We start from the raw sequence: 19,733 nt of genomic DNA, 5'->3' as shown, positions 1-19,733 counted from the left end.
TTTGAGAACAGGGCACGTCGCTGTAACGTGCGTGTAATTGGCGTTCCGGAAATTCCTGAGGCTCTCTCCGTTGATGTCCTTGTTGAGGACCTGGTTGAGTACTACCTTGCTCCATCTGGGTTGAGCAAATTCTTTGCGGTGGAACGTGCCCATCGTGTTCCGTGTGGGAAGGGCAAGCCGGGCGCCCCGCCGAGGCCCATTGTTGCCAAGCTTTTTCACTACAGAGACCGAGACGCTATCCTGCAGGCCTCGAGAGTGAAGGGCCCGGTGGCCTTTGAGAATGCCACTGTGAATTTTTACCCAGACTTTTCTCAGTTTGTCCAGAGACAGCGAATGGGCTTCCGTGGGGTCAAGAAGCGTCTCCGAGACCTGGGACTGAAATACGCCATGCTTTTTCCCACCAGGCTGCGAGTTGAGTACAATGAGCGAACATTTTTCTTTGATCGACCTGAGATCGTAAGTGATTGGCTGGATTCCTTACCGGACCGGACTAATTTGACTGATTCCATCGAACACCCGGGTGGAGCCGAGGGTGGCGGGGAGAGCTGAAAGCAATATCTTGGCCCCTGCCTCCGTAACAAGACACTTTCTATTGGGGTTCCGTAGTTGTGTGGTTTATGTTTTCTGTGTATTCCCCTCCTCTTCCTCCCTCGGGGTGGCGGGTGGGACAAGGGCCCTTTCCTCCTCCGGGGTCTTTCTGTAGAATGGGGTTGTTTGGGCGACAGGCACACTGCATGTTGGGGTGGCTTTTTAGTCTACTGCAGGGGTGCAGGGTGGGGGGTGTTGTGTTGGGCGTTGGGGGGTGGGTTGGTGGGGTGTTTGTGGTTGTGTTCTGTTCTTTTCAAGGCGATGTAATGTTTGCAATTTTGTTTTCAGTGCCTGGCTCTTTGTGGGGTGGCTCCTGCGTCACATGTTGGGATGGGAGGTAATGGGTTGAGGTTCGTTTCGTGGAATGTCAATGGTTTGGGGGATCGTATAAAACGGGGGTGGTGTTACGATATCTGCGACGACTGTCTCCTGATATTGTGTTCTTGCAAGAGACACACCTAGTGGGTAATACTTGTCATGCGATGAATAGGTGGGGCTATCGTCTTGTTGCACACTCGGGGTTTACTACGGGTTCCAGAGGGGTAGGCATTCTTGTCCGGTCTTCCCTTCCCCTTGAGATAGATGAGTTACTCCTGGATGATAGGGGGCGCTATGCCGCCCTCGTGGGAAGGTACGAGGGCAGGACCCTTTCCCTGTTTACCGTTTATGTACCCCCTGGCCTGCAGACCTCCACCTATTCAGATGTTGGCCGAGTGCTGTTGGGACTTCCTGATGGTGCTCTTTTCATGGCTGGTGATTTCAACTCTGTTCTCTCGGGTTTGATTGATCGTCACCCCCCCAGGGATACTCCTTCGGCCCAAGCGTGGCTGGGTGGTTTCCTGGATACCTTTGGTTTGGTGGACTGCTGGAGATTTATGCATCCCACCCAGCTCCAATATACTTTCCACTCCGGGGCTCATGGGAGCTTGTCCCGCCTTGATTACTACCTCATGCCAGCTGCGCAGGCTTCCTCGGTCCGGGAGATTAGACACCTGGCCCGGGGCATCTCTGACCACTCCCCGCTCTGGCTCTGTTTTGAAATGGGTATAGAAGCAGTGGGGCGGGTGGCACCTATCAATCCTTGGTACTTGAGCTCTCCTGGGACACGTGATCAACTAATCAAGTCCTTAGACCACTACTTTCTGGACAACAAAGGGTCCGTCTCCTCTGCAGTGTCCCTATGGGAGGCCTTTAAGACGGTGATTCGTGGGCAGGCCCTATCTCTTATCGCTGCAACTAAGAAGGCAAGGAATCGGGAGGTGGTGGTTCTGGAGACGGAAATACTTGGGTTGGAGGCTGACCTGGAGTTGGGTGTTACCCGTGACAAACTCCATGCCCTTGGTCTGAAGCAATTTGACTACAAGTCCCTGGTCACGGACGCTGCCAAGAATATGTACAGGGAACAACAGGGCCGACTTTACGATGTTGGGGATAAGGCGGGTAAATTGCTTGCCTGGTTGGACAAGAAGGAAAGAGCGAATCGTGTTGTACCTGTGATTCAGACTTTGGATGGTGTGAGAGTGACTGATCCGGTTGAGATAGTGGAATGTTTTGCGGATTATTTCCGTACTGTTTACTCCCCAGTGTCGGCTAGGGACGAAGATGACTCCCACTTTTTGTTGCGTGACATAGATCTGCCTTGCCTTTCCGAGGTGGAGCGGGTATCTATGGATGCCCCGTTCTCTACAGACGAAATAGCGGCGGCAATTCGATCTCTCCGTTCGGGCAAGGCTATGGGCCCGAACGGCCTGCCGATTGAGTTATACAAACTGCGGCCTGATAAGATTGCGCCCTATCTTCGAGCGATGTTTCGGGAATCCCGTGATCTAGGCACACTCCCCTATGACCAGCGCCTGGCCACGATAGTGATTATTCCTAAAGAAGGTAAACCCCGAGACCTTTGTGCGTCATATAGGCCCATCTCCCTGTTAAACGCTGAGCCTAAGGTGCTAGCCAAGGTTCTTGCCACTCGTTTGCTAGTGGTCATCGGTGACTTGATTCATCCGGACCAATCCGGATTTATCCCGCACCGGAACACAGCCCTTAACCTGCGGCGCCTTCATGGAGTCCTCGCGAGAGCGGGGTCACTGACGGAACCGGCCATTTTGGCTTCATTGGACGCCTCGATGGCCTTCGACACGATAGAGTGGCCCTACCTTTGGGCTGCCCTCGTGAAGTTTGGTTTCGGCCCGGAGTTTATCGGATGGGTGAAACTGTTGTATACCAACCCCCTGGCGCAGGTCGTTGTTAACGGTCGAGTGTCGGTACCCTTCTCCCTTGGTAGGGGGACCAGGCAGGGATGTCCCTTGTCTCCGCTGCTTTTCGCTCTCGCATTGGAGCCGCTAGCTGCGTGGCTCCGATGGGAGCCGTCCATCAAAGGTATACGGTGGTCCCCCGACTTTGAGGATCGTGTTTCGCTTTACGCCGATGACATTCTTCTCTATCTCACCTCCCCGCGTAAATCTCTAAATGTCCTCTTTGACGTCCTTACCTCGTTCGGCAAGAACTCTGGCTTGATTATAAACTGGGCTAAATCCTGTGTGTATGTTATTTCTGGCGGCTTGCCTCCGCTACCACGTAGATTTCCCATCCAGGTTACTCGATCGGGCTTTAAATATTTGGGGATTTTTATTACACTGGACTCATCGCTCCGCTTCGAACGCAATCTCCTTCCCCCACTTCGTAGATTGAGGCTGGACGTGGCCCGGTGGCGTAAATTACCTTTGTCGCCGCTGGGCAGGGCCGCCCTCTTCAAGATGATGTCCCTACCGCGATTTCTTTATGCACTCCAGAATTCTTTTGATGACATCCCTACTAGTTATTTCCGGGAGGTGGAGGGTTTACAGCGACAGCTGATTTGGGACGGGCGTCCACGCATTGCCCTTGCGAAGCTCACCATCCCTTGGTATGATGGGGGTATGGCACTTCCTGACATCAGAAGATATTATTGGGCCTCCCAGTTGTCCGCCATCAACCATTCGGTATACTCACCCGGCCCGAATCCGGCTTTTGAAATGGACAAATTTCAATTGCCGGGTGGAGACTTCAATAGAGTGCTTTATTCCAGGGCGCTGGGCTTCACCTTACGGGACCGACTAGGATTGCAGTTAGTGTGTGGCGAGCTGCGAATGTGAGCATGGGCTGGGTTGATCGAGTCACGCTGGCGACTCCACTTTATGCGTCTGAACGTTTGGGATGTCTCTGGACTACGAAGGGGTTTGAACGCTGGGACATGATTGGTAGCTGTAGAGTGGGTGACCTTTGGGTGAACGGAGCAGTGAAGTCCTTCGAGGCCCTTCGGAATGAATATGAATTGAGTGACAGAGAGTTTTTTAGATACTTGCAGGTCCGTCATGCTCTGACTTCGGTTCTAGTTTCCGGTGCCGCCATCCCTGAATCCTCCCCCCTTGAAGATCGTATACTTGACGGTCATCTCCCTGATAGCACTATCTCTTTGATCTACAAGAAGTTGATCAACAATCGAGCGGATCTGCTCGGCCGGCTTAGAGAAGTGTGGACTGGAGACGGGCTGGAATTGGACGACGAAGATTGGCAATCGGCTCTGTCTTCCCCGAAAGAGGTCGCCATTCCCGCCCGTCTCCATCTCGTCCAGCTTAAGATATTACACCGGGTGTACGTTACTGGTCCTCGTTTGGTTGCAATGGGTTTCTCCCCGGATGGGCTGTGCAAGCGTGGGTGCGGTATGAGTGCTACGTTTCTCCATATCCTTTGGGAGTGTTCGGAGGTGGCTGATTATTGGACTAAAGTGCTTGCGGTGATGGCTGATGTTACTGGGATTACCCTGTTGCCTGAGGCCCGGAGGTGTTTGCTGAACGTGTGGGAACCCAACGATTACACAGTGGCCCAGACGAGATGGGCGACCCTGGGGTACATGGTTGCAAAATGAGATATAGCGCAGCTTTGGGGCTCGCACAGACCCCCTACCGTGTTTGTGTGGGAAGAAAATATGGACTGGTCTATGTTCAGGGAAAAGACGGTATACACAGCTAGGGGCAGACCAAGGGCATGGACGAAGATCTGGTGTCAGTGGAACGCCTATCGTGGGAACATTTGGTATGCGACGTTTACGACGCAACCATTACAACGCCGTTCCATTACGACGCGGTCATAACAACGAAAGTTGTTACAACGAATTGCGCTGGGGGGCGCTCAAGGATAGTAAATCATTTAATTTACTATCCTAACACCTTCCCTACTATCCACGGGGACTGGTGTTGGACTAGTAAATTCAAAAAAATTTAATTTGCGACCCCCCAACGCAAGTCGTTGTAACGACTTGCGTTGTTACAACCGCGTTGTAATGGAACGCGTTGTAAAAGTGTGCGTCGTAATGACGTACATTCGAACATTTGTACTCCTCCCCTGGTGGATAACCCTGATCTCCCCTTGTCCCCCTGAACTGGCATTCCCATAAGTTCGTTCATTATTCATATGGCTTGCTTGACCTCCCCTCTGTCCCCCCACCCTGACTCGTTCCATTGATTGCAATTTTGTATCTCCCATTAGTGAGCTTCCCCCCTCATGGGCTGACTCTGTCCGTTACGCTATTCGCCTTTGTTTTTGTGTTTGTTTCCTTTTAGTTTTTTCTAAAATAAGAAAAGTTTTCTATCCTGCTTTACACTCTGTGCGGCATTTTGTATCCTGTTCTCGCCTGACCGCTGGGGTTTCGACCACTGATTTTCTTATACTGCACCATGCCTTGCTGTTAGCGGCCGGCCCGTGTGGTTGTAGGCCCGTGTTTGTAAATTTGATTTCTGCTGCTCAATAAAAGTTTTTAATAAAAAAAAAAAAAAAAAGAACATTGCAACGCCGGTGTTCCCACACTGGTACACACCTCTAGGGTCTGTGTCTTAAGTTTTGTTCCTCTAGGTTCAGCGGAAGTGTCCTTAATCTCTAACTTTGTAACTTTTACGCACCATTGACTTTACATTGATGCAAGCCGTACTTTACGTGCTGCACCCGAATCCCGCGGGCTTTTCCCGACTTCAGCATTGCTAGTCCTGACTGCTCCCAGCGATTCCCTAGGCCCTAGGCCTAACCACTGATCGATTGGTATCCCTTATACCATTTTTTTAGTATATGGTTTGAGTGGCCCCTAGGCCTCATCCAAAATTGTGCAACTTTGTATGTTATACTGTGCTTTTGATTTAACGCTTGTGCCCCTTCATTCATAAAGAATACTGGGGATTGTTTTTAGTAATAAATACATATATTTTTATAATATATACTTGTGTGGTGTCCTTTCATTTGATATTACAGGATTGTATTTGGTAAAACAGCTCGCTTAACACGACCTCTTAAGTTAAGCCTTTAGGCTGCTTAGTCCATGCTACCCCTAGGATAGCTTGTCTAATAAGGTTGACTTACAACCAGACACCATAAGGGTTGTTTGGACTGATACAAGGTGGTTCCAGAATTGGAAACATCATATATCAGGCCAACTTCTCACATTGGTGAGCAGCGGTGCGGATTTGAGCTTGCTGTTGTTTTACCATTGCAATCTTTTTATCAAATTGAAAGATCACATCAAGTACCTCTAGGTACATATAAATCAAAAGCTTAGCATATTAAGTTCTACTGAACTTAGTAGTTGTAGATTAAAGGGATTAGCACACCCTGACTACAACTCACTAGTAAGGTACAGTAGGGAAACACTTAGTGTAGGTAGGTGCATCACTTACACCACACTAGAGTCATGTCTGACACAGGAAAGGCCTCAGGGTCTGGTTCTGTGACAGATGACCTTACCAAGGCAACTTCCAGCTATGACAAGCTAACCCACAAAGACTTGGTTGCCTTGTGCATCTCAAGAGGGTTAAAAAGGGACAGAAGTCCCACCAGTCCTTCCCTGATAGCCATTCTAGAACAGGATGACTTAGAAAAGGCGAATGCAGTTCCCTTAGAGTCAGGAGATGGAGTGAACCCCCCTGTAACTGATACCACTCCAGAGGAGGAAGAAGAAGAGGAAGAGGAGGAGGATGGTTCAGACTTAGATGAACCTGAAGATCAGGATCAATGGGTTAACCAGGTTGTAGTTGCCAGGCTTAACCAGGCCAACTTAAACCTACTGGGAAATGGAGAGGGCCAGCACCTCCCCAGGTCCCACCAGAGCATTCTCCCAGGCAACAGAAGAGTGAGATCTCCATCAGGGGACTCTCATATTTCTAGTGCCTCCAGAGAATCTCAGAGAGGCATGACTGCCTCACAAAAGATAGAGCATAAGGCCAGGATGAGAGCTGTCAAACTCCAAATAGAGAGGGAGGAGGTAGCCCTGGCTCAAGCTAGACTTGCCTTGGCAAGAGAGCAGAAATTGTGTGGCTTAGATGCCACTGGTGGCAGCATATTTCCTAGAGAAAAAGACAGGAGCTATGATAATAGAAACCTGACAAAAATTGTGGCCCCCTACAAGGAAGGGGATGACATCCACAAATGGATGACTGCTCTTGTGAGAGCCTGCATGGTACAGCAGGTTCCTCAGGATCAGTGGGCTGCAATTTTATGGTACTCCTTTTCAGAGAAAGGGAGGGACAGGCTCCTCACAGTTAGACCTGAGGATGCCGAAAACTACTCTGTCCTGAAGAGTGCTCTTATTGAAGGGTTTGGCCTAACCACTGAACAATACAGGTTGTTGTTCAGAGACACCCAAAAAGCACAGACTCAGGACTGGACTGATTTTGTGGATTGTGCCACTAAGGCTCTGGAGGGTTGCTTGCAGGGAAGTAAAGTTTCAGACTATACAGGATTGTACAATCTTATCATGAGAGAACAGATCCTTAATAACTGTACAAACCAGCTGTTGCATCAATACCCTATTGACTCTGATCTGACCTCTCCCCAAGAATTGGGAAAGAAGGCAGACAAATGGGTCAGAACAAGGATTAAGCAGAAACCCCAGAACCAAGGTGGTGACCAGAAGAAAACAGACCAGAAGGGTGGGAATCAGAAAGATAAAGAAAAGGACCAGAAGTCTTCAGGCCCCCAAACTAATAATAAGGAGGGTGGTCCCCAAAATGGGAATGGGAACAAGAAAAAGAAGAATAATGGCCCAAAGAAACCTTGGTGTAATAACTGCAAATCAGTTTCACACTGGGGCAGTGAATGCACCAAGACAAATCCAGTCCCCACCACTGCAGCTCCTAAAGCACCTGCACCCCCTAGTTCAGTAAGCAGTGGTGGAACACAGCCAAAGGGTGTAGTAGGGTTAACCCTGGGTACTGAAGTAGGATCTGGCCTAGTCAGAATCCCTACTCAGGCAGTTCTCCTATATGATGTGGACCTAGCTTTGTCCACTACAGTGAGTCCCAGTAACCTGGGCAAATATAGGCAGACGCCTTTAATCAATGAGAAACTGGCTCAGGCCTACAGGGACACATGTGCAAGTGTCACAATGGTGACACCTGACTTTGTGGACCCTGGACAGATTGTACTAGGTGAAAGTTACCTAGTGACCAATGCAAGCAACTCCACTACTTCCCATAGTGTGGCAGTTGTGAACTTCTCCTGGGGAGGGGTAAATGGCCTAAAGAAAGTTGTTGTGAGTGCAGACCTCCCAGTAGACTGTCTGTTAGGCAATGATCTTGAAAGCTCAGTTTGGTCAGAAGTGGAGTACAGGACTCATGCAGAAATGCTAGGGATTTCAGCTCATGTCCTTGCAGTGACAAGGTCTCAGGCTAAGAAGTGCCTTCCTGAACCAGTGGTGGATCTGGAAACAATAGACCAACCACAACCCAAGAGAAGGAGCAAGAGAGGAAAGGCTGAGCCTTCCACCTTGCCCCAGGTTGAGGATCAGGTTTCACAGGAAACTGATTCTGCAGTCCAAGAGGAGACTGTCTCTGAGGAACTTGAACCTGACCAGGTTGAGTTTCTGGGGACAGGGGGACCCTCAAGGGCAGACCTGAGGCAGGCTCAATTAGATTGCCCTTCACTTGAACCCCTCAGACAGCAGGCTGCTGCTGAGGCTGCAGGGGATGCCCAAGGTACCCATACTGTGTATTGGGATGATGGACTCCTTTACTCAGAGGCTAGAGACCCCAAGCCTGGTACAGCCAGGAGGTTGGTCATACCTCTGAAGTTTAGGGGTTTCCTTCTTACCTTGGCCCATGATATCCCCCTTGCAGGACACTTAGGCCAGAACAAAACGTGGGACAGGCTTTTTTCACACTTTCACTGGCCTCATATGTCAGAAAATGTCAAGGAGTTTTTTCGCTCCTGTGTCACTTGCCAAGCCAGTGGTAAGTCAGGTGGCACAACAAAGGCCCCCCTAATACCACTACCTGTGGTGGGGGTACCCTTTGAACGTGTTGGAATAGACATTGTGGGTCCCATGGATCCTCAAACAGCATCTGGGAACAGATTTATACTGGTGGTAGTGGATCATGCCACCAGGTACCCAGAAGCAATTCCCCTGAGGACCACCACAGCACCTGTGGTGGCAAAAGCCCTCATTGCAGTTTTCTCAAGAGTGGGCTTTCCAAAGGAGGTATTATCAGACAGAGGTACTAACTTCATGTCTAGTTATCTGAAAGCAATGTGGAAGGAATGTGGAGTAAACTACAAGTTTACCACACCCTATCACCCACAGTGCAATGGGCTTGTGGAGAGATTCAACAAGACCCTGAAGGGAATGATAAAAGGATTACCAGAGAAGCTTAGGCGGAAATGGGACATTCTTTTACCCTGCTTGCTCTTTGCTTACAGAGAGGTCCCACAGAAGGGGGTTGGCTACAGCCCTTTTGAACTTTTGTTTGGCCACCCTGTGAGGGGTCCACTATGTTTGGTGAAGGAAGGATGGGAGTTACCTCTCAAAAAGCCTACGCTAGATGTAGTGGACTATGTACTTGGTCTCCGCTCCAGGATGGCTGAGTATATGGAAAGAGCATCCAAAAACCTGGAGGCCAGTCAAGAATTACAGAAAGCTTGGCATGACCAAAAGGCTGTTCTGGTTGAGTTCCAGCCAGGGCAGAAGGTGTGGGTGTTGGAGCCAGTGGCCCCAGCAGCACTCCAGGACAAGTGGACTGGACCCTACCCTATCATTGAGAAAAAGGGAGAAGTCGCCTACTTGGTTGACTTTGGAACCCCTAGGAGCCCCCACAGGGTGCTCCATGTGAATCGTTTGAAAGCATTTCATTTGTGGACAGGGAGGACATGAGCTTGCTCATGGCCACAGATGGGGAACAGGAGGAAGAGAGTGACCCTCTCCCAGACCTGCTTTCTCAGAACCCTGATGATGGTTCAGTTGATGGAGTAGCCTTGGCAGTCAGCCTCACTGACCAGCAACAGATGGACTGCAGACAGGTTTTGCAAGCCCACAGACACTTGTTTTCACTCACACCCAGCCGGACAAACTGGTGCACCCATGAGGTGGACACTGGTGACAGTCTGCCTGTCAAGAATAAGATCTACAGGCAACCTGACCATGTCAGGGATTGTATCAAGGCTGAGGTGCAAAAGATGTTGGAGCTTGGAGTGATTGAGCCATCAGAGAGCCCATGGGCCAGCCCAGTAGTCCTTGTGCCAAAACCTCGTACCCAAGATGGAAAGAGAGAAATGAGGTTGTGTGTGGACTACAGAGGCCTCAATGCTGTCACTAGGACAGATGCACATCCCATTCCAAGAGCAGATGAGCTCATTGACAGATTGGCTTCTGCCAAGTTTCTGAGCACATTTGATTTGACAGCTGTCTACTGGCAAATCAGACTAGCTGAGGAGTCAAAAGCCAAGACAGCATTCTCTACCACCAGTGGACATTATCAGTTTGTGGTGATGCCCTTTGGTTTGAAGAATGCACCTGCCACCTTCCAAAGGTTGGTGAATCAAGTCCTTGCTGGGTTGGATGACTTTTGTGCAGCATATCTAGATGATATTGCTGTCTTTAGCTCCACCTGGGAGGATCACCTGATCCACCTGAAGAAGGTTCTGGAGGCCCTGCAAAAGGCAGGCCTGACTATCAAGGCTACTAAGTGCCAGATAGGGCAGAGTAAGGTTGTGTACCTGGGCCACCTAGTAGGTGGGGGTCAGGTTCAACCACTGGAGAGCAAAATCCAGACCATACAGGACTGGGCTCCTCCAGTTACCCAGACACAAGTCAGAGCCTTCTTGGGCCTGACTGGGTATTACAGAAAGTTTGTGAAAAACTATGGGTCCATTGTGACACCATTAAATGACTTGACATCCAAGAAGATGCAAAAAAAGGTTTAGTGGACAGTTAGCTGTCAGAAGGTATTTGATGACCTGAAGAAGGCCATGTGCTCTGCACCTATCCTGAAGAGTCCTGACTACTCCAAACAGTTCATTGTACAGACAGATGCTTCTGAGTTGGGGGTGGGAGCTGTGCTTTCACAACTTAATCAAGATGGTCAAGACCAGCCCATTGCTTTTATTAGCAGAAGGCTGACCCCCAGGGAGAAACGCTGGTCAGCCATTGAGAGGGAGGCCTTTGCTGTGGTTTGGGCCCTGAAGAAGTTGAGGTTCTACTTGTTTGGAACTCACCTCCTAGTTCAGACAGACCATAAGCCCCTCTTGTGGCTAAATCAGATGAAGGGTGAAAATCCCAAACTGCTCAGGTGGTCCATTTCCCTACAGGGGATGGACTTTACAGTGGAGCACCGCCCAGGGACTGACCATGGCAATGCAGATGGTCTCTCCAGGTACTTCCACTTAGAACATGAAGACTTATCTGGTCAAGGTTAGTTTAATGTCCCTGCGTTTGGGGGGGGGGGGGGTTGTGTAGGAGAGTAGGGTCTGCTATCCTATGGTCACCCCAAATTTTTGCTTTTTGCTTCACTGGTTTTCGACTACTGAGGCTGTGGGCCTGCTAATCAGACCCCCAGCCTGCTGTTCTCTCTCTAAATTATTAATACATGTGCTATAGGTACATACCACAATTGGAAATGGACCCCTTGTCAGCCCCTGTACCATGCACTATAGGTGCTCAGGGCATAGGTGCCACCAAGGCCTACCAGGGGCTGCAGCATATCTTTTGCCACCCCTGGCTGGTTCTTAAATTGACACAACTGGCTGATCACTCAGCTGGGGCAAGGTGGTGTAATCACCCCTTGCTTAGGTATAGTATACCTATATCTAAACCTATATCTGGACACATATAAACCTGTGAGCCACTCCTATGGAAGGCCTCATCAATCCTGGAGGCAGAGTGCGTGGTTTAATGTGAGATGGAGCTCTAGCATGAGCTGAGCCTGTCTGCAGCTGTCGGGAACAACTCCCTAAGCTGTTTCAGGATAATGCCATACCATATACTATTAAGTGCATTATAATCCTCGCGGTTATGTAGCAACTTTGGTTTGGCTTTATCAAAACATGTCGTGTAAGGTGTCATACGATCTGGAATACTATCCCCTCGCCAGTTCTGGCGACGGGGATAGCATTCCACCCCTCTAGAGGGAGAAGACATGTTACTTTACTGAAATGCGGTTAATTTTAAAAGAGCCTCACATCCACAAAATGGATGCTTCTGCCACAGACACAGGTCTGACCCCCTGCAGCTGACCGAAACTCAGCCAAGGGGGCCTGGACAAAGGGTTTCCTGTCGCAGGGTGGTGTTACACCCCCTCAGACAGGAGATAGTGGATTGTAGCAGGGAGGTTTGAAAGAAACCCGACACTGCATGGGGAGCACAAGGCTGCCCCTTGCATAATCCGGCCAAACCGGTTCTGGGGCACTCCAGCCCCCGTCCCAGCGCGGCCAGGATCAAAGGAAGGGGGTGTATCCACCCACTTCCTGGGTCCCACCCATAGGAGGGGACCTAGCAGGTAATCCAGCCCCCCAGATTCGAATAAGAGTGGGAGCAGTGCCAATGCACTTCAGATTATCCTGATGAAACATAAGAAACGAAACTCTGGACCCTTCGACATCCTACTCAACGTAGAAGACTGAAGAATCTCCCTTGTGGTCAAGGAGTGACCACCCTGTGCAAACAGGCACCATCCAGCCTTCGACGTCTGCTTTGTTGCAGTTCCCGCCGGAACTCGAGCAACAGAGATCGACGGGATCAAGCTTGCCTGCCTTCCAACAGCCCGATCCACAGTCCCTGCAGAGCTGAGACCCGTGGAGGCGACCGGAAGCGTGGGGCACGCCATCTTGAATTGACCACGAGACGCTGACTGTGCAGCCCACGAGTGACCCTTGAAGCTGTGCACCGGGGTTTGAGAAGCCCCAACCCTGAGCCACTCTTGCACCGAAGTTCAGCCCTCCACACTCGACGAGTGCTGCGTGGGGCCCTTCTGCTCCATTTGGCTTAACGCGTTGGTCCGGTCACTTGCCAGCCGGCTTGTGGCCCCTGTACCGACGAACCTTGAAATTCAACTTGCGATTCTGGTTGCTCCAGATTTGCACCAGCTCCCCTGAAAAGGAGCCTCCACTCTGACCCTCCTGGTTCGAGTGAGAAGCAATCTCCCGGTTTCGCGTGGATTGCTCTTGCTAAGTGTTGTTTGCTCCAATCTTGAAGCCGACAGCGCCGACGGTGAGAGCCTACGTGGGACAGATCGTGACCTGCTCCTGGACATCGCAGATGCCCCAGAGCCCACGTGGCAGCGGAGAGAAGCTCCTCGACAACCACCTGATTGCGCCCGACATTGCCTGGTTCCGTCCTGGTTCCACCCTGGTCACTGCTGAGTGACCCAGACTCTGTCCCCTCTGCTTTCAGGTACTTTTCGACTTGAGTCCACCCTTGGACTCACCCGGACACTTCTCTTTCACAGCGCCTGCAGCCCTTTCAGCTCCAAGCACCAAGAACCTGCGTGACGAAACCCGACTCAACTTCGACCCTGTGCACCCACTTCCTGTGGGTGAGGTAACATTGCAACGCCGGTGTTCCCACACTGGTACACACCTCTAGGGTCTGTGTCTTAAGTTTTGTTCCTCTAGGTTCAGCGGAAGTGTCCTTAATCTCTAACTTTGTAACTTTTACGCACCATTGACTTTACATTGATGCAAGCCGCACTTTACGTGTTGCACCCGAATCCAGCGGGCTTTTCCCGACTTCAGCATTGCTAGTCCTGACTGCTCCCAGCGATTCCCTAGGCCCTAGGCCTAACCACTGATCGATTGGTATCCCGTATACCATTTTTTTAGTATATGGTTTGAGTGGCCCCTAGGCCTCATCCAAAATTGTGCAACTTTGTATGTTATACTGTGCTTTTGATTTAACGCTTGTGCCCCTTCATTCATAAAGAATACTGGGGATTGTTTTTAGTAATAAATACATATATTTTTATATTATATACTTGTGTGGTGTCCTTTCATTTGATATTACAGGGTTGTATTTGGTAAAACAGCTCGCTTAACACGACCTCTTAAGTTAAGCCTTTAGGCTGCTTAGTCCATGCTACCCCTAGGATAGCTTGTCTAATAAGGTTGACTTACAACCAGACACCATAAGGGTTGTTTGGACTGATACAAGGTGGTTCCAGAATAGGAAACATCATATATCAGGCCAACTTCTCACACCAAACAAGGCCCCCTCTTCTCTGTTAATTTAAACAATGTTCTGCGGGGGGAGAGACCACACAATGCACTCCCTTCTCTGTTAATATAAACAATGCACTGCGGGGGGAGAGACCACACAATGCACTCCCTTCTCTGCTAATGTAAATATTGCACTGCGGGGGAGAGAGACCACACATTGCTCTCCCTTCTCTGTTATTGTAAATATTGCACTGCGGGGGGAGACCACACAGTGCACTCCCTTCTCTGTTAATGTAAACAATGCCCTGCGGGGGGGAGACCACACAGTGCACTCCCTTCTCTGTTAATGTAAACAATGCACTGCGGGGAGAGACCACACAATGCACTCCCTTCTCTGTTAATGTAAACAATGCCCTGCGGGGGGGGGGGAGACCACACAGTGCACTCCCTTCTCTGTTAATGTAAACAATGCACTGCGGGGAGAGACCACACAATGCACTCCCTTCTCTGTTAATGTAAACAATGCCCTGCGGGGGGGGAGACCACACAGTGCACTCCCTTCTCTCTTAATGTAAACAATGTACTGCGGGGGGAGAGACCACACAGTGCACTCCCTTCTCGGTTAATGTAAATATTGCACTGCGGGGGGGAGAGACCACACAGTGCACTCCCTTCTCTCTTAATGTAAACAATGTACTGCGGGGGGAGAGACCACACAATGCACCCCCTTCTCTGTTAATGTAAACAGTGCACTTTTGGGAAGAGACCACACAATGCACTCCCTTCTCTGCTAATGTAAACAATACACTGCGGGGGGAGACCACACAGTGCACTCCCTTCTCTGTTAATGTAAACAATGCACTGCGGGGGGGGGGGACCACACAAAGCACTCCCTTCTCTGCTAATGTAAACAATACACTGCGGGGGGGGGGGACCACACAGTGCACTCCCTTCTCTGTTAATGTAAAGGATGCCCTGCGGGGGGAGAGACCACACAGTGCACTCCCTTCTCTATTAATGCAAACAATGCTCTGCGGGGGGGGGGGAGACCACACAGTGCACTCCCTTCACTGTTAATGTAAATATTGCACTGCGGGGGGGAGAGACCACACAGTGCACTCCTTTCTCTGTTAATGTAAACAATGCCCTGTGGGGGGAGAGACCACACAGTGCACTCCCTTCCCTGTTAATGTAAACAATGCACTGAGGAGGAGAGACCGCACAATGCACTCCCTTCCCTGTTAATGTAAACAATGCATTGTGGGTGGAGAGACCACGCAATGCACTCCCTTCTTTGTTAATGTAAACAATTCACTTTTGGGGAGAGACCACACAGTGCACTCCCTTCTCTGTTAATGTAAATATTGCACTGCGGGCGGAGACCACATAATGCCCCCTCTTCTCTGTTAATGTAAACAATGCACTCTGGGTGGAGAGACCACGCAATGCATTCCTTTCTCTGTTAATGCAAACAATGCACTGTGGGGGGAGAAACAGCACAGTGCACTCCCTTCTCTGTTAATGTAAACAATGTTCTGAGGGGGGGAGAGACCACACAATGCACTCCCTTCTCTGTTAATGTAAACAATGCTCTGCGGGGGGGGGGGGGAGAGACCACACAGTGCACTCCCTTCTCTGTCAATGTAAACAATGCTCTACGGGGGGGAGACCACACAGTGCACTCCCTTCTCTGCTAATGTAAACAATGCTCTGCGGGGGGGGGGGGAGACCACACATTGCCCTCCCTTCTCTGTTAATGTAAACAATGCTCTGCGGGGGGGGGGGGGAGACCACACGGTGAACTCCCTTCTCTGTTAATGTAAACAATGCTCTGGGGGGGGAGACCACACAGTGCACTCCCTTCCCTGTTAATGTAAACAATACACTGTGGAGGGGCATCTTCTGGGGATGCAATTAATACACCCCACAGAGGAGAGGCCACAGGTGGCTTCTCTCGTTAATTAATGCATTTAATAATCTGAACAGGGAAGGTACCAGGTAACGGGCTCATTTGTTTGGTGCTACAGTAGCAAATATAAAAAATAGAAATAAAACAACGAAATCATCTGAAAATTAATAATGTGCATTTACCAGCGAAAATGCCTTAATTCTACTGAACATCAATCATCATAGCCACCTTGGAGTAAGAGCAGATGAGACCACATGAATGAGTTGACTCACATAACACCCATGGTGGTTTAACAAGGACTCCAATCTGTTGCATGTCTGTATCTCCGAGGCATACCCCAGGAGCCCTATTATGTATAGGGCGCACTTTCCCTATTTGCACCTGGTGCACCATTAAAACAGCGCATTGAGGTGAAAAACGAAGCAATGTTGAAGCAGCTCTTCAGTGGGGCATATTTACAAGTGCATTGTGCCACATCACTTTTTAGGACACTCCGGTGAGTCAATGTCCTGCTCAATATTTACAAAGCAGCGTCAAGCCACTTTGTGTGGCTTAACGCCGCTTTGTAAGTATTGTACCCTTTCACACAGATGTCTGCGTGAAAGAGGAGTGTAATAGGTGTTGCTGTGGGTGTTCCCACAGCAACACCCATTGCTTTTTGATGCTGCCTGAGATTTACGAGGACTTGTAAATATTAGGCAGAGCCCAAAACTAAAGTCACTTGATTAGATGGCGTTAAATTGGCCCAATGAGGAGAAATAGTTTTATTTTCCCTCATTTTTGTTCTTTCTATGTGTGATGCATTCTGCATGTTGGCACAAGCAGTAACAGGAGGGGTTTTTGAGAACCTTATTTCTCCTCTAAACACGACCCATCCTTTTCTTCTTTTAAACCTGGTTGTGGAACCTATGAATAAAGGTTTTGATTGGTATCCCCAAACCAGTTTTAGAGCACTTTCCCTCTAACTGCACTTTTGTCGTATCACCATTCCCAGTCACAGGGTGAGAATTGGCACTTGACCACAGTGTTTGTCATATTTTTGTACGTGTTGTGTCTTGTGATTCTGTACCATTTTTTATTTTTACCCCCTCCCTTATGCTCCACCCTGTGTGTGGCTACACCAGGGCGTATTGTAAGCAGACCCGATGAAGAAGCATGTCACACACCTCGGTGTGTGAGTGAGGGCAGTTTTTCAAAACAGATGAATTTTTCTCTGTTTTGTATTATTATACGTGTGTTCTAGTCCTGCCACCCTCTTTGTGTGTGCATAACTTTACCTAGGGGGTTCAAGGGTGGTAGAGTTTATGTTTGACCATCTCCCCTTCTTTGTGAATGATGATGCATTCTGCAGCACATATAAGAGGAGCAAATCCCCTTTAAATATTGTTTATGTGCAGAAAGGTGTCCCGTCATGCACATAAACAATCATCCCTGCAACATAGGCACCCTGGCACCATGGCACAAGTGTGTTAGTGTTGGCACTAGGCAGCTTTTTTGAGCGCCAGCAAAAGGGAAAACACAGGGGTGCGCCATAATCTTTGATCTTCCTATTTTGAGTACAAGCCAAAAATAATGCATAAAACAATGGATACGGGTGTTAATGCAATGCTTTTCTCTCACAGGTCAGCTACAGATAGCGACTACGACAGGGGTATATTTACAAACATGACCACAACAGCCCTGTTGTGGTCTTCATCCACCCCATTTCCCACAGTCATTCACCCCGATATGCACACCATTTGCCCCACACTTTGTTCAGTTTCTTAGGGCAGCCTCTTCTTCGGTAGACTACCCATTCCACCCTTTGGCACCAGTCAAGAACTATTTTCCAGTCGAGGAGAGACTCCCAACCCCCAGGCGTGCGCTATATTGCGCTTAGCCACTATCGCCAAACAAATCCTCTGGTACCTGGGCCACACCTCTTCCCCAGATGCATTCAAAAGGAGGAACTTGGCATCCGTGCTGAAATCCTGACCCAGGACCTCAGTCATAACTTACAGGACATTTTTCCAGGACAGTTGAATCATGGGGCACTCCCATAGTATGTGGAAGAAGGTGCCCTCCTGCCCACAACCCCTCAGACAGAAAGGCGTATCTCCCCTATTCATTCTATGTAAGAGAACCCTGGAATAGTATGCACTATGGAGTACCGTGAGTTGGATCAATCTAAATCATGCCCGTGTGGCTATCTTCCTGGGACTTTGAATGGTTTCCATCTAGTCCTCATCATCCAGGGACCCCATGTCCTTCTCCCAGGACACCCTCAGACCAACCAAGAGGTCAGGAGAGTTATTCTTTATCTTCCTATAGGACATGGACACTGCTGTACTTTCCAACGGGATAAAATAAGAAGATCCTCCAGCGGGGCCACCTCCAGCACTTGCTCCCCCTTCACTATGTGTCTATGAAGGGAATGTCTTAGCTGTATATACTTGTCGTGCTCAGACCCGGCCATATCATATCCCGTTGCTGGGTGCCAAATGACACCATCTCATTTTGTAATGCCCATGAGGGCCCCTACTTCATGCGGATTTTGGCTGCACCAGAGCAGGCTCAAGGCTGTCAATTTCCCCTCCCAACCTACATACCTCGACGCCTCCCACCACACTCCGACAACTGTCCGGGTGTGCAACAGCAGTGCATCCACGGGTGTGCCGTATTCTTGTAAATATGGCGCATCCCACCGTTTTTAAATGACGCAGCGTGACACAGTTAAATTGCTTACAGCGCAGCACAGCACCATTTATTTGTAAATATGCCACCATTTTTCACTGTGCAGGCAGCAACCTGTCTGCACTTTTAAAGTGGATTAAAGATCCCCTTGCTGGTGGGTGCAATCAGTGACTGCACCAGCCTGCAAGGGGAAGTCTGGGAGGGTCAATAGGACCTCCTTACCCCCTCCAGAGGGCTGCTATCAGGGGGCCTCACTGTCAGTGCACTTCCTGACAGCTTCTTTGCCTCTGCACCCGCATCTCTAATGCATCACAGCTGCACAGACAAACGGATTCCCTCATTGGCATGGGGCCAAGCCCCCATGCCAATGAGGGAGCGCCCTCTTGCCAAAGCGCTGGTGCTGTATCTGCACCTGTGCTTTCAGTATTGCAGAAGGAGCTGCGCAAGAATTTGCGGCCCCTTCAGTAATACCAAAGTGCAAAGCGGGCACAAACACCTGTTGCGCCCCCAGGGCACTTTCTGTAATGCGGCCCCAGATGCGCCTGATACCAGGGTCGGACTGGCCCATAGGGCAATCGTGTAGGGTATGGGTCAGTATACAGGCCGAATTTTACGCTGTTTGTGGGCCTGTCTTATCGTCTTCTGGATCAATTTTTACTGTTGTTTTCCCTGATATTACCACAAGCATTGCCTGTAACAAATCTAAATCCATGCAGTCTTTCATACCTTGCAAACCACTTATAGAATGCATCTTTACAAGTTCAAAACTACCCCAATTTGCAAACTGGTTCACTTTTTTTTATCTATATCATTCAATATTGGGAGCCACTTTTATTTTAGTGCCTGGGTAGATTTATTGTCCCAGTCCCACCCTGCCGGATACCACTGTCCACCCAAAATAAGTTATCTGTATGTGTGGCTGTATCGATTCTCACACTTTTCTGCAATGAGCACATTCAATACACAACAGCCTTTCAAACATGCACATCGAGGGCATCCAGGAGTCCAGCAGGCCTTGCAGGGACTATGGGTAGGGCTATAGACATACCCAAAACTTGGCCCCGCTTTGCGTCACTGGGAGAATATCATTCAAAGCACTCTGGTTGCACACTGAGTGGTC

The sequence above is a fragment of the Lissotriton helveticus genome, chromosome 1_1, assembly GCF_964261635.1.
Source record: "Lissotriton helveticus chromosome 1_1, aLisHel1.1, whole genome shotgun sequence".
Classification (NCBI taxonomy): Eukaryota; Metazoa; Chordata; class Amphibia; order Caudata; family Salamandridae; genus Lissotriton; species Lissotriton helveticus.
This window is presented reverse-complemented; position numbering follows the sequence as displayed.